The 15,014-nt window shown below is 39.4% G+C and overlaps 1 protein-coding gene across 4 annotated transcripts in view; it reads right to left on the bottom strand.

Annotated features, from left to right (window-relative positions):
* Positions 1-15,014, bottom strand: part of LOC110835067 (uncharacterized) — a 114,930-nt gene that overhangs the window by 61,383 nt on the left and 38,533 nt on the right. The gene's annotated exons all lie outside the window — the stretch shown is intronic.

The raw sequence follows: 15,014 nt of genomic DNA on the forward strand, positions 1-15,014 counted from the left end.
TGCAGAATTGTGCACTCAAATGTCAGTTACCCGTCCTTTATGTTGTTATGAGGAAGTAGGCAGTTAACGACCTATGCTAATGTCATGATGATGATGATTATCACAGACGCCATAATGATGTGAAGTGACAATGTGTAGTGTGTGCTGAACGTGCTCGTAAGTAGTTGTGAAATGCTTTCATTCACACAGTGTAAACTGTCAACACCACACTATTAACATCCCCCATTGGTGAACAAAAGTGCTCTAAGCGTTAACACCATTTTCCTTACCAACATTCGCTTATATCGAAATAAAAGTAATATTAATGATTCAGTGACTCTGGAACCGCACTGAGAACCACACGTATAATAACCGGTTCTGACAGTCGATAACAACACAACTTCACCCCAAATGAAAAACACATTTAAGCTGCTCTCCAAATATAAATTAAATTTGTAACCACGCCAAATCATGAATTCAATGATTTATTTTAGTAAACAGCCTGTTTCAGGTCTATGCATTCAAAAGTATTTGGCCACACTCAATTTATTAAAATAAAAAAACTTATATTTACGTCTATTCTTATTTTATAAATACCACAAAATTCACATTCTATTATTTACTTAACTGAGTTACAAGACTCGGTTTTTTTAAACCACAAAACTGATATAACTATTAGCACTGGACATTTTAACTTGCTACATAGACAATCTTATGACAAGAAACCTGCCCTCTCCTATCCTATTTACACTTACATCTGACTACTTTTATGCCCTTATTTATATATTGTTTTATATCTATATTTTCCTATATTCTTTAATTCCACAGCATTTGCACAATTTATCGATCTTCACTGAAAAAAAAACCAATTTTACTCCAAAAATTGTCCCCTCAACTTTCTTCTTACGAAATATTTTGATTCAACATGTAAGGCACCTTCCCTCCCTCCTTCACCCCACAGAGGATGTGTTCCCCTCCCAGATCTTATCCACATCCCTCTCATTTTTCCAAGTACCAGCCTCAAACCCCTAACCTTCTCACATGAAAATAATTAATATCACCTAAGTTGGTTTGGGTCCGCTGGTTGTAGATGTTTTTGAAACAGATTATACATATCTTAGCATGTTCCGCTCGCCTAATCGATTTTAATTGACTTTATCCAGGAAGTTTTAGCTGCGTGACACGCAACGCGGGTCCGACATTTGTCATTTCTTCTTGTACTTAAGGTTTCAGTTCATTCAAAGGCACTTAAAAGGCACTTTGATCTCGAGGAGTAAGTTATCGTTAGTCGAACATTAATTAAGTTAATCGTGTTCCACGTGGTGTGACACCAAGAGATGGTTCCTGCACGCCGACTAGTACAAACGAAAACAACGCAGACTGAGAACGAATTTTGTGTGGGGTCGTAATTCAAAGGAGCGTTTCTGTGCCTGGCAAAGAACACCCACGTTGAGACCGTCTTTGAGCGAGGTAGTGATCCCGCCCACGTGCACCGCAGCCACGTGAAGAAGGAAGGCTGTTCCTTAACAGTGCAGTCCGTCGAAAGGCGGGAAGCTTAATTCGATTAAATCACGTCATTATTCTGGGGTCTTTGTGTACGACTAATCTGATAAATGGTTGAGAGCTTCAGATTACAAAGAAGAGACTTGGATTTTCTTTTGAGGAAGGAACCATTAATCGAGATGGCTCCTGACATGACAGGAAATTCGAAGGGAAATGTAAGATTTGAGGGAATGTAAATCCTGCTACTTTTATCACTTCCAATACCAACACCCCCACTAATAATAATAATAATAATAATAAATTCAAAAAATATTTGTCCAACATCCGGGGCGAACACGACATCAGGGAATTTCAGAAAACCGCCATTCTAGGAACATTATTCATCGTTCGGAAGACGCATATGCAAAATATATAGTATATATATATATATATATATATATATATATATATATATATAGTAATGCCTCACAATAAATCTACACAACACGTATTAAAAAACAAAATGTTTTTTCAGAAATAACTGATGCACTAAGTAACTCAGGGGCAGGTTTTGTCTGGGGTACATACAAGTTAATAACCTATAAAGTGATAAATAGATGGAATAATAATAAATTTACATTTTCTTTATGTTATAACGTGCGTAAAGTCACTGACAATATAATTTGTACTTTTCACAAAATTATCCAGTCAAATGGTCATTACGCAATTGAATAATCAGAAACCAATCATCGTTTAACGAATTCTACTAATGAGCCACGTGGTTACACGTGACACACGCGGATACAGAATGCGTGGGGGTGAGTACCACCTGCCCTAATCACACTGCAACTTATGATGATTTCATTGCCACAATTTACCGTCTGTATCTCTACGTTAAACTCTGTTCGATTGCATGACTTTTCGATTATCCTGCAGGGCTGGAAGTGAAGTCTTCGCTCGAGTTTCAAAAATTTTCTGGACGAAAGGACCGAACAAGTTGTCTCTGTGTCATCTGAAAACTAAACCCTGATTCCACTTCTCGTAGAACTAACCTGCACGGATGACATACGGCGAAAATCCAACCATGTTGGAGGACGGAGGACACGATGGAAGGGACAAGGTCACATCGCCGCCTGGCAGACCCAGTGTCCTACCCTTGACCTGTTTCACAATTATGGCATCTGAATTGATGTCCAATACAAGATAAGGCAGTAATTACGGTTGGGTTTAACAGTGACCTGCAGGAGTAAGTCTGGGGAACCTTCCTCCAAGCCAAGTTTCATTTCAAAAATGCTGTTTTGTCCATTTTGGTCAAGGATAAACCAATAACCAATTAATTGACAAAAAACTGTTATTTTATAAACCCGTTCAATACGCTTAATTAACACTGGAAATCAACTAATATTCTACCTAAGTCCGCCATTGGACAAAACGCTGAGACAATCCCGTCAACTTCAGAATCTAAAGCAAAGTACCACACAATGAAGACGTATGGTGGAGTGGAGTTATGGCTCATAACATTTAGCCTCGGTTCAAGATGGTAATGAGTGATAAGCTTCGATGTTTTGCCCACAGGTAAAGCGTCGACCATTAAACAGAGGGCTGGGTAGACCTCAGGGTCCTTCAAGACAAAGCCCCTCCCTTCCGGAAATCGAAATCTTGACAGTAAACCACAGCTGTTCGGTTTCCTTACTCAAGCTAGAAGTCCCTAAGACCCTCTTCTCGAATGTTATCCTTCCATCTGTTACTCAGTCTTTCAACTGAACATTTTCTAAGTGGCTTTCTTGATTCAGACAAAATAATCCGTTTCGAACAATCCGTCCATCTCGGCGGCCTCTGGTAAAAGTGACAAATGCACCGTTAAACACAACTACTCGTCCCAAGGGAACAAAACAGAAAATTGCTAGACACATTCTTGCTGTCTTTAAAATTGTCAAGTTTGGTCTTACATTTTGTATTTAATTAAGTGTAATTAAATTAAAAATATAATGTAAAATGTGTAGTACACAGACGACTGCTTACTGTCAGTACACTCTAATGCAATGACAACAGTCAACATTTGTGGAAGAACCTGAGGATGATTTTCACACACCGAAACACGTCGCTCTAGTTATTATAACTTCGTGTTATAATAATCATAAGAAACTTTGTTATATGTAACGAAAATAATTATTATATACTTTCCATACGTGCAAAATTTCAATTGGCAAGTCTGAAAGAAAAAGATCACTTTCCAGACCTAGAAGTAGACGAATTCAAGATAATTTCGTGTAAACAGAACATAATTATACAGCCTGAATTGATCTGGTTCATGGTAGAATCCAATGTCGGTCTCTTCTGAATACGGACCTTGTTCCATAAAAGTAAAGTAATTTATTCAACAGCTGATTAACAACTTCTCAAAAATCATTCGAACCCATGAGTCAATCATTAACGTGTGGCTGTAGAAACAAATTTAGACCCTGAGAAAGTTGACATGAACTAGAGTAGGGGGCATATTAGCCGCTTGAAGCCGAAGCTCGCATAAATAACTCTTTTTTTGTTGTTGTTGTGGAATTCAGGCCGCACCGCAAAGGAAACACGACACTTCAGAAGCCCAAAGGTCAACGCCGTTTTAGGAAATACCGCTGTCTGCACGGTCAGAACCACGCGAAACATATGAACACAAAAATTCAAATTACTGATTCTCGAAAAAGTGGTCCTTATAATAACCACTCCGGTCTAAAGGGTTAATTGGTTACACGTAATTTAAAACTTGCCGGCAGAGTCACGCCACTGGCCATTGTAACATTACAAGTGCCGGCGCCTTCGAGGGTCAGGGTCATAGTACCGTAGACTGCAGACATACTGCAGTTTTTAAACACCGAGGCGACTGGAAGATTCGGCCATGAGAACAGCAGATTTCAGAGCCTGATGCTTGCATCCTGGCTGTGGAAATGTTGTCTTAGCCGTACATGGACAAACTTGATCGTGGCGTACGAGTGTTGAACTAGTCCTACACTTGTCATTTAATGGCAAAAGTTCTTTCTGTCTTTGTCTAGTTTCTCGGAGATGCCGCTGGGGGGCAGGAACGTAGCAACGGAATCCATTGTTTGGATACTGAACCGAAGTTCCGTATAATTTGCCTGCGTTGTCATCCCGTGGGACAGTTCAGGGATCGCTGACCTCTTAAGAGAGAAACTTTGGGACCATGGGCGCAAATTGAAGACCGACACAAGTGATCGTCAGTCCTTAGCAGTTGTAAAAACAGTACACGCAAAAGTGACTCATAGGAAAAAAACACGGAATATATTTATTTCAACAGATTTAATGAAGATATTCAGAAGAACTTCGTGCTTCAAAGGGCAGTATGAAGGTAAACATAGTACGGTGGTAATCAGTAGCATTTTTAGTCAGATACGAGTGGGATGTTCAATTTCTGGTATGAGAAGATAAATAATTTGGTTGCCTCCGTATCGAGAGATGATTTAGATTTGTAGGATTTGAGGTTTTCATGGCGGTAAGTCTGAATCTCTAATCATGGCTTCATTACGTCTTAATTTATTGGAAACAAAACATAATTTTATACATTTTTCTTATCCGAAAGAAGGATAGTCATTCGGTGACGACTTTTCTGTTCCAACGAATACAAATTGTTTGCGTAAGATTTCAGACCCACCCATTTGAATTGCCGGGTTGCGACAACGTTTGTTTATTCGTGAAGATAGTTAAAAGTTTACGGATTAATTCTTAGCCTCCGGCTTCATTATGGATGAAGAAGGAAATGTAAAGTTTATCCGAAACGTTGGTAACCACTTACACGGCATCGTAATCCTGAAGACCGAAGTGGGCAGACTAGAACCTCATTTGTAAAAATGCTACAATAAAATTTGAAAGGCCACACGTCGCTTCGTTTATAGACATGATATATAGAAATAAAAGTTGTTTAATTCCATTTGGTGATGGATCAGAATTTCCAGGGATTTCTGCTTTAGTAAGCAAGAAATCTCGCAGAGGTCATTTCAATTCGGTCAACGGAAGGCCTAAACAATAATGTTCAAGGAAATGTGATGGCAGGTTGGAATTTCTGGCTCCATATGCTCTCTACTTCTTATTCAAGGAGCATTTTATATGCCAGAAGCTATCTATAAAAAAAAAAGCCAAGTCATTACAGCCATATTTTTACAACGTTACTAAATGCATGAACGGCACAAGGTGGATAATTTTACAGATTGCGTGTCGTTTCCTTCGTGACGGACTATTTTAGCACATAAAAGCGTGGTGACTACACGCAATGATGCGCCAAAACGTTAACAACCTTGAACTATTCCTAGATGGGAGAACAATCCATTTCGCAGTGTAGTCCTCACCGCCATTACTCTTGAATGGTTTGGACACAAATAAAATTCGCAAATTCATGGCGCGTTTGCAAATGTGAGTCTGAAGTAGCGATATTTCTGAAAGCCGATTTACATAATAGTAATCTAAAAGAGAACACGTCAATTTGTGAATACTGAAGAAGAAATCTACAGAGCAGTGCAGTGGAGCATAAGACGTAGCACCTGCAAAGCTAACCAAGGAACCAGTAGACTACTGCAAGCGTGGGGTTACCACACAGTATGCCTGATTGCTCCTACCCTTCGCTGTCTTAAATCGAGAACGCCAGAGTTTGACGGCCTCGATGGAGATGTCAATGCACGACTTCTCAGCGCCGGCCCGTTTCTTTGGGTTATTGTAGTCAGCGGTTCAAAAACACCAAGACTTTCCGTCGTCAGATTAAACTTCAAGCAACGCTTCAGACAGATTTTGTGTTTATTCGTATCCCATTATGTTAATACCATGGAGATAAGGTAGTATATTTGCGTCATATTGTGAATTAGGTTAACATTTTAATATTTTCCGTCAAACCACAATTTTAATAAGATAATAAAATATAAAATATTTAAAATATCATTTCACGTTCCGCATCGAATGATATTAAATATTTTAAATATTTTATATTTTATTATCTTATTAAAATTGTGATTTGACGGAAAATATTAAAATATTAACCATGGAGATGTTTATAAATCGAGTTATTTTCGTGCGTAAAATTTCTTACGTATTAGACACACCAAAAGTTTTAAATTTTGAGCTTTCCATACGAAATGCTGTACACGGCGAGCATTGTCAACGCGAATGTAACAAAATTTTTGAAAACAATATCGTGTTCTATTTAAGTCAATGCTGTTTACATCTTAGGCCTTTCACTGTAAGTACAATTATAATTATCTAAGGGTGATATAAGATAACAGTTCCTCTAAGCCGTGGTTATTTATTAATTCAACGACCTACCAATGCCACCGCCCTGGTGTGGCGTGAAGAACATCGAGTGTGAAATTCCCCGTACCGGTATACTCCAAAACGTACAACTTTAGAAGTTCCGTCTATTTTAAAGAATGTTCAAATTAGGCGAATGCATGTGATTGGCTGACTCCCAGCCCAGCGAGTCCCAAACATCTGTCCACAAAGTTTCATTGTTTGGACAACTCTTGTCTGTAGGATTTTAAGTTCTTGCTTTGGTGTTCATCCATCGCATCTGCCATCCACAGCGTCCAACCGTCAATTTCGAAACTCGATTCACAATAAATCATTGTCAAATCACACCTCAGTCTTTTTAAACATCGGGTCCATATTAAACGTGTAGACAACAGATTCACTCGCGTCCACATCTAAGAATCCTGTATGAGAACAAGACCAGACCTCTGTAAACTTATAAAGCGGCATTCAACTTGTGTCCTGTAATTCGTCATACGACCTCCACACTGTTTATATTTTGAATTTAATTGGCGACATATTTCGACAACAAAGTGACGTAAAACTGACGCAGTGCACCAACCACTACACTGTTATACTCCCCCCCCCCCGCCCCCGAAATACACAGGTCTATTATTACAAGACATATGTAAAATTACGTAAGAGGGTTGTAGATTAATATTACACACACCGAAACTTTCAAAACTCTACGAGCTCTGGACGTCGAGTCTGTAAAAAGCTGTGGGAGAACCACTCTGTGGTACCAGTTGCATTACAGCCCGGCCGTGAGGTCTATTTTTGTTTTATTATAATGTTTTTGACTGTATACGCGCATGAGGAGCTACGTTGTTTGGTTGGTCTTCCAAAGGGCAATGTACTAAAGCTGTGTTCGTATGTACTTCATGAAGCATCTTGTCTTTTCTTCTGCATGTATGGTGTCTGTAATCATTATTATATTCTCTATCATCAATTTGGTGTACGGATGTGCATCAGAGTAATGTAGTTCAGTTACGTGTAACTCAGAGATTAGCTCTTTAACTCACTGGATTTTGTAGCGCTGACCAGTTCTAGAGTGTAATCCAATGTTAGGGTGACCTCACGTATCGTTATTTATGACGTCATGGTTGTTACCATATATTTCTTGTCATTTTTATGTATAATTTAAAATAGTGAACTTTAATTTCCGGCACAAGATATTTAAAACTTTTCCATCTGTTATAAATATTACATCTTTTTAATGTTTTTACACTGTGCCTGTCTGATTTCTAAGGTATTAATTCATTATTCGTGTTTTTTCCGTCTAATCACAATTGTATATAAATAAAATTATACATAAGATATTAAAAAACCAGTAATTAAGTTTTAGTTTATAAGATTATAATTTTTAACTTTTAACTTTACACCTGAAGATGGTTCAATGTAACCGAAACATGTAGTAAAAAGTTGTACCAAAATATGTAAATGATATTTTAATATCTTATGTATAATTTTATTTATATACAATTGTGATTAGACGGAAAAAACACAAATAATTAAATTTTAATTCACAATATGACGCAATTATATCATAACTCTGCAATGTAATTACATGGTTTATAACGAATGGACATATATAAAAACACACTCTGTTGTAAAGTACAACATAGCCTAATGGCTTTGCTAACGAAACCTTAAAATTGAATCACTGTGCAAACTCTAAGCAGGCCTAATATAATTACATTCTGAATGTTTTTTAACATGTCAATTAATACCGGGGCACCACCTCAGTTTTACGATAAGTCTGTGTAGTCGATGATAATTTGTTGTCAAAACATGTCACTAATTAAGTTCAAAGTATCATCAATGTTAATTGATTGACTCGTTGTTCAGATGGTATAACGAGATCACACAAGGTTTTAGCAACAATAAAAATTTAGATTTTGGATTAGGATAGAACCTTGAAGATGGAGACAGTACGTTACTCCGAAATGTTGCTCAACACCTACCAGTCTGCACAGACCAGAATCCAAAGCCAACTCCCATTGGTCACCTAATCATCTAAATCTGCGAGCTGGTCTGAAGAAAATCCCTCTGTCTAGCCTTGCTTTGCTAACCACACGCTACCCCAAAACAACTGTTATATTTTTTATCCCCGAATATAAAGAAATACGTTCTTGGGAGAACAACATTCGCTTAGCTCGCCAATGAATTAATCGCGTTTTGTGAAACTCAAAGAAGGCCGCGACTATTTCATATCCTCGGCCCAAATAAGCACAGTCCACATCCTCCCATTCCATTTTAATATTATCCTCCCATCTTCGCTCAGTTATTCCTAGCATACCTTTCTAAGTATTCCGACCACCACTTTGTATGAATTTCTCATCTCTCAAAAAAAAAAAAAAAAAAGAGAGAAGAGGGGGCCCCCTGTTTCAAACCGTTCAACAGGAACATGTCAGTGTCTGTGTATTCAACGAAAGTGTTTTATTCCCGTGTTTCTCCTTCGACAGACATTAGTCTTAGCACCACCGCACGAAAAAAAAAACCTGTCCTTGAGAAAAGGTCTCCGGGGGTCCCCCCCCCCCCCCCCCGCAGAGCTGTCCTGTAACCACGGTTTGTGGCAGTTTGGATTGTCTTTTGCTACAACTCACATTTCTTCGGTTTTGTACCTGTGCGCGGCTTTTAGGCAAGGGGAAAGAAAGGGGTTATCAGATCTGTCCCCCAGAAATGTCCTCCAGTACCATAAAAGTCGGTCTTCTGATACCCTTCAGACAGTAGGTAAAAGTGCAGACTTTTGACAGCTATAATAAGCCCGGTGAGTGGAACCAGGCACGTCTAACCCTTTCCCCGGAACAAAAAATTCGACCGTCGTCATATTCTAGGTTCAAGGTCATGCTTTGTTGGACATAACCATACCTAGAATTTAATTTCAAAATAACACGCCTACGATTAGAACCAAATGCCAAAAATTCATTTCCAGGACCCAAAAACAGTTACAAACGAATTACCATGAGGTTCAGTTATATTGTTAAGTAGCCTACAATAATTCTAATTTACTTATTCTCAAATATCTTTCAATTACAATTAAAATACAATAAAAATTCACAGGCGATCTTCGGAGCACATTAAAATTTCAAAGTGTTTCTCTATGTCACATCGCGGGTGATGACATCAAGGCAACTTTTAAAAATAGTCTTAGATTTTAGGAGATTTTTTAATCATTCAGATTACGATAAACTTTGTACGATTTGAGGTTTTCGTGGCGGTGAGTACGAGGTCTTCTGGGTTGTAACACCTTATGGTCTGGTGTTTACCGACGTTTTAAAGGTCTTCGATGCATCCATCAATTTCGGCCTGATGGAGGTACACTTCTACCAGACTACATGACGCTACTAACCAAAAGACAGCCATCTTCATGTCAAATGAAGATCCACGACTGAGAAAGTGTGTGTACACTGCTGGCTTCTTAAATATCCTGAGGGAAAGGTAAATGTGCGAGCTTTTCCTTAAACAATGTGATAGCGCACACCGCTGAGTAGAGTGGCTGGCAACTCGCTGCGTGATTCAGAGGAGGAAATGAAGGTAACTGACCTCCGAGATATGCAGCATTTGGAAGCCCACTGCTTGTTTATTTTGCCTATTTAGGGGAGTCATCATTCCCTTCTGGGGACAATCAGTGGAACTTTTTTCGTTTTGGCCAAAAATCAAGAACCTGTTCTCCTTCCAATCAAGGCAAAGTCTGCTGCTACATATTTAGCTCATAAACCGGTTTGAAGTCAGTTTTACTCACAATTAATACGGATGCAACAGCAATTATTTATCATAAAAAAATTACAAGCTGTCAGGAAACATACAAAAAGATTGTATTTCTTCCGACAATGTGTTCTTATTACATCTGTTAACTCAGATTTTATTCATAGCAAATTCTTTTGCGGTTTAAATGTGAATTAACGCAGGGAGTTAAAGCAACTATTTAGTGAGGAATTTAAAAAGGTATTTTCCGGGTAACGGAATAGTGCCGTATGTGACCCAGGCGTGAAAGACTTCATTTTGGATTCCTGTTGTAAGGAAGTGGAAGGTTTTAGAGTCAAAAGCTGATTGATAATCCACGAGCTGCTTCACTAAGACATCAAATGAACAAATAGAGAGTGGGACCGAGGCACTTAGTAGAGGAGCACTTGAGGTACGCCGACGATCAGCTTCACCCTTTAGACACCCTGTTTCAATGTCCAGTAACACTTTCTTTTGTATTCCTAAGTTTTTCATTATTTTCACTGTAAAAATGGAAGCTTGTCACGGCAGGTAGTATGAAGATGGCTGTCTTCTGGTAGAATTTTGCAGACGTTTCAGAGGTACATGCTGCTTCCACAGTTAGAAATTACAACCCAGAAGACAATTGTTTTCTTAAACAGCATTAAGAAATTGATCCATGTAATGGTGAAGTGTTGTGTTTTCTTCGCGGTGCGGGCTGAATGCTTAAGTAATGTTTAAATTAACTCCGGCTTTCGGAGGGTTTCTCCACACGCGCTCTTGGTTTGCTTTGTTCAGAGTGTAAATATTCGACTCAAGGCTCACATCCAGTGATTTCTTAGTCCTGTGTCTTTGAATTCTCTTCCGTCTCATCTCACAAACTGCACTTAGCAACCCGCGGCCTCAGTCTCCCTTCCCGCGTTAAATTTCGTCTTAATGTTTTCCGTTTAAGATATTACCCACGGAAATTTAAAAGTGATATTGAAGCAAAGAAAAGCTCTAAGGCTGTCACACTATATGATAAAATAAATATTCTAGACAATTGTAAGATTTGAGGTTTTCACAGCGATGAGTATGAAGATTGCTGTCTTCTGGGTTATTGCGCTGTGTAGTCTGGTCGATGTTAACCAACGTTTCAGAGGTCATACTGCCTCCATCATCAGGGCGATGAAGATTTCTGTCTTCTGGGTTGTTGCGCTGTGTAGTCTGGTCGATGTTTACCAACGTTTCAGAGGTCATACTGCCTCCGTCATCAGGGCGATGATGACGGAGGCAGTATGACCTCTGAAACGTTGGTTAACATCGACCAGACTACACAGCGCAACAACCCAGAAGACGGAAATCTTCATTCTAGACAATTCTTGAGCGTATGAGAGTAGGAGCAGGCGGCCTTGCGTTCCGTCGATATTATATTTTAAAATCTAACTTCCAGCTGATATTTGACTTTAAAGCTTAATTTTCGGATGACACTCCATCACATCACAGTTCGTTCACAAGCAAACATCATTATAATACTCATTAAATTTTTGTTAAATTTATTTCATACGTTACCATATCCCCATTCTGATTCACCTTCGAGTGACAAACCCCCTCGTTGAACGACGGTTTACCGCAACAAATGTTTCATTCCACACTGAGCTACGAACGATCAATTAATACACTGTTTGCTTTCCTTATTTTATATCCAATTCCGATAAATCATGTCCATAGTTCTTCAGAAAGCCTATTATATCATTCACGCTAAACCTTGACCTCGTTTCGAGGGGGTGGGACGGGGCAGTGAAGTTACGTCATCGATGACATCATCAGCCTCGCGTAGTTGAGAATGTGCGAAGGTTTAATTTTAATGGGCCTGAAAAGTTAATGACGCAGTTCAGAATCACTTCAACGGGTGTTACGACTTTGAGGACACGCCTCGTCTCGAGCCGATGCCCGAGGCCCTGATGTTTTGCTCGCGTATGGCGAAGCATCCGTCACGATGTTTGTCAGCAGTACATCACCCGGTAGGAGGACGGCTAGTACCAGCGACCAAGGCGCTAAGTACGTGCCTGCTTCCGTCTAATTTTACTTGGCGTTGGGTCATTCATTTACGGATGTCTTCCTTGACCTCTGCAAGTAGACTTTGACATCTTTTCCTGAAACCGTGCCTCAAATATGAATTTAGTGACTGCCGACAAACCTACACCCAATGCTATTACTGATTGTCTTCAACGTTAAGTTTATTTTGATTTAATTTTCGTGTTTCGGGAGACAGCTAGACGACTTTTGTCGAAATGTGGGTAGAACTGTGTTCAGAAAATAATGTCACAAATACTTATCCTCAGTCTGACAAATCCATTTCCTGAAAATAAATTTTAATATACGTGGGAAAGGAATAGGAAGGGAAGATAATATTAAAATGGATCCTAAATGAACAGGGTTCGCTGCTATGGAATGGATTCGACAGTCTTGAGGTCTGCTCTTCGACATCTTAATACGTTCTACGGTTTCTATGAAAGACGCAGAATTTGTTGAGTCGCAGAAAAACTGCAATCTCTTGAATAATTCTGCTGTTTGAATGGAGTTTACTTTCGTCGACTTTGACAGATGATTTTTCAATAAATTTTGAAAAGCTTGTTCGAACAAAATTGAAATTTTAAATTTAACTAACCGTCGACCTTGGATCCGTGTTTAATGGCTGTTTTGCAAGCATCGCTGGGTAGCGACACCTCGTAATGTGTGCTGCATACATAACTGACAGCAAGGCGTTGTCATATAACGTATTCAGAACGTACTTTTGGCATGCAGAACAGTTCTGAGGATAGTTTCCAGGCAGGAATGCGTTGTCACCTGTCGTCCTTACCTTGTCTGCTTACCTGTCTAGATACAAGCATTCTGCTCTATTATTAATATTTCTGTTAATCAACATCGTGAGCGAATTGTCTTGAGGTTCGACAAGCTCACTAGTATACAAGACTGTGAGTCAGTTACACCAGTACACGACCTCCCATTCTCAGAACCTGCTTCACTGGGATCCATCTTCGTGTTATTTTCCCACCTCCTGCTTCATCTTCCATGTGGACTCTTTCCAAGAGATTTTCCCCTCCCAACAGTTCTGTATGCATTCCATCCTTACCTCATGTCACATGGCTAGATCACTGCCCTAATGGCACTAGGTGCCCTGTATAGATAAGAACGTCCTCGTTACGTAATGTCCTACAATCATCGTGACATCTTAGGAGAAAAGAAATAATGTTAATGAATTTGTTCTTAAACACGTGTAATTCATGTTCCATTATGAATTCTACAAATATTTATTGACCACTAGACTTGTAATGCCAGTTTATGACGTTTTATAGTCCATTGTATTCGCGGCAATAATTACCAGCTGTAATTGGTACCATACATTATCTCCATGCGATGTATAATGGTGATAACAACAAATAATATGCCAGAGTTCGTAACTTCGTAACCAACTCCCAGAAGCAGAGTCCTTATTGAGAAGCTTCCGCTAATCAAGTTTTTCCTCCCATTACTGTAGAAACCGAAGGTTGGATGAGGATTTCGCGGCGATGAGTCTGAAGATGGCTATCTTCTGGGTTGTTGCGCCGTGTAGTCTGATAGACGTTTACTGACGTTTCAGAGGTCCTTGCCTCAGATGAAATGACGTAATTTTATAAATAATTTTAAATATCTAATAAGGTGTTTTAACATTGCAACGTATAAAGCTTTAACACTTGAAGATTTCCGTCTTCTTGGTTGTTGCGCTGTGTAGTCTGGTCGATGTTAACCAATGTTTCAGAGGTCATACTGCCTCCGTCATCGCCCTGATGACGGAGGCAGTATGACCTCTGAAACGTTGGTTAACATCGACCAGACTACACAGCGCAACAACCCAGAAGACAGAAATCTTCATACTCATCGCCCTGATGATGGAGGCAGTATGACCTCTGAAACGTCGGTAAACATCGACCAGACTACACAGCGCAACAACCCAGAAGACAGAAATCTTCATACTCTGATGACGGAGGCAGTATGACCTCTGAAACGTTGGTTAACATCTACCAGACTACACAGCGCAACAACCCAGAAGACGGAAATCTTCATACTAAGAATCGCCCTGATGACGGAGGCAGTATGACCTCTGAAACGTTGGTTAACATCTACCAGACTACACAGCGCAACAACCCAGAAGACAGAAATCTTCATACTCTGATGACGGAGGCAGTATGACCTCTGAAACGTTGGTTAACATCTACCAGACTACACAGCGCAACAACCCAGAAGACGGAAATCTTCATACTCTGATGACGGAGGCAGTATGACCTCTGAAACGTTGGTTAACATCTACCAGACTACACAGCGCAACAACCCAGAAGACAGAAATCTTCATACTCTGATGACGGAGGCAGTATGACCTCTGAAACGTTGGTTAACATCTACCAGACTACACAGCGCAACAACCCAGAAGACGGAAATCTTCATACTTACTCACCGCTGTGAAAACCTCAAATCTTTAACACTTATTTAAAGGAATTAAAGATAAATACGAGACATAATTAAATACTGTATAA

The sequence above is a fragment of the Zootermopsis nevadensis genome, unplaced genomic scaffold (genome assembly GCF_977971745.1).
Source record: "Zootermopsis nevadensis isolate Lab colony 2312 unplaced genomic scaffold, Znev_1.0 Znev_ptg000019l, whole genome shotgun sequence".
Lineage (NCBI taxonomy): Eukaryota > Metazoa > Arthropoda > Insecta > Blattodea > Termopsidae > Zootermopsis > Zootermopsis nevadensis.